The following is a 1586-nucleotide window of genomic DNA, read 5'->3' as shown; positions in this document are numbered from 1 at the left end:
AACCTTCACTTTTTTCTTTCTTTCTTTGTAGTTTTACTATGAAATAGGACATATGTACTAAACAGTGAATATAATGGATATAAATATGTGAGTGAACATAATATATATTTACATATACATTCCGTGTGTCTATATATGTATATAATACATAGCAAAAAAGTCAATACCCATGTACTAGCATGCAGCTTAAGAAATAAAAGAAAAAAATAGAAATTTCTCTGTACCTTCAACAACAAAAATAGAAATCCCTCTATACTCTTGACGTGTCCCAGTTGAATTCTTATGCATTCTTTCTCTTTATAATTCTCTCTCATTTTGTTGTACACATACAAGTATCCCTGAACAAGCATTGCTACATTTATATGTTTTAAGAGTTTACATAAATAATGTGGTTGTCTGCTCCTTGCTTTTTCCATTCAATAATATTTTTTGGGCGCCTGGGTGGCTCAGTTGGTTAAGCGGCTGCCTTTGGCTCAGTCATGATCCCAGGGTCCTGGGCTCAAGCTCCGCATCAGGTTCCTTGCTCAGCGGAAAGCCTGCTTCTCCCTTTCCCTCTCCTGCTCCTTCTGCTTCTGCTCTCTAGCTCACGCTCTCTCTTTCAAATACATAAATAAAATCTTTAAAGAAAATAATATTTTGAGTTTCATTCATGCCAATCTGTGTAGCATATATTATGAATGTGGTTGAACAAGTAGAGCATTTTATGTTATGACTTCCTCCCAATATACTTCCCATTCTACCATTTATGAACATCGTGCTCTGTCTGGTTTCTTTGCTGACATGAGCAGTGCTTCTGTGAACATTCTCTTACCTGACTCCTGGTGCACACACATGAACATTTCTCTAGGGCACACAAATATTTTGTTACAGCCGCCTGAGCGGACTAATACACTTCCTTTCTATGCAATTACATCTTCTTTTCTCTTGCCTACCATTCCAGCTAGATCTCTAGTACATTCTTGATTAAAAGTAGTGGTTCCATAGTGTAGTGGTTATCACCTCTGCTTTACATGCAGAAGGTCCTGGGTTCGATCCCCAGTGGAACCACCAACAATGAATCATGGAACACTACATCAAAAACTAATGATGTAATGTATAGTGATTAACAGAACATAATAACATTAAAAAAACCCAAAAAATTAATGATGTAATGTCTGGTGACTAACACAATAAAATTAAAAAAATTATATATATGTTTTTATATATATAAACAATATAAAAAATAATTTAAAAAAGAAAATTTAAAAAAAGAAAAAATAAATAAAAGTAGTAATAGTAGGTACCTTCATTTTATTCCTGAATTTACATGAAACATTTTTAATTTTTTACCATTACCACAATGCTTGCTATATGTTTCTATTAGACACACAGTATCAAGTTAAGGAAGCATCCTTTAATTCCTATTTTGCTAAGGTTGTCAAATTTTATCCACTGCTTTATCTGCATCTATTTTTTTTCTAAAGATTTTATTTATTTATTTGAGAGAGGGAGAGAATGAGAGATAGAAAGCACAAGAGGGAAGAGGGTCAGAGGGAGAAGCAGACTCCCTGCCGAACAGGAAGCCCGATGTGGGACTCGATCCCGGG

At 34.7% G+C, this 1586-nt stretch overlaps 1 non-coding gene across 1 annotated transcript; it reads left to right on the top strand.

The window, feature by feature from the left end:
• The first annotated feature begins 974 nt into the window (after positions 1 to 974).
• Positions 975 to 1047, top strand: TRNAV-UAC. The gene has a single exon. It is a non-coding gene; the product is annotated as a tRNA-Val (tRNA).
• Positions 1048 to 1586: the final 539 nt, after the last annotated feature.

Source organism: Zalophus californianus, chromosome 6, assembly GCF_009762305.2.
Source record: "Zalophus californianus isolate mZalCal1 chromosome 6, mZalCal1.pri.v2, whole genome shotgun sequence".
Taxonomy (NCBI): domain Eukaryota; kingdom Metazoa; phylum Chordata; class Mammalia; order Carnivora; family Otariidae; genus Zalophus; species Zalophus californianus.
This window is presented reverse-complemented; position numbering and strand designations above follow the sequence as displayed.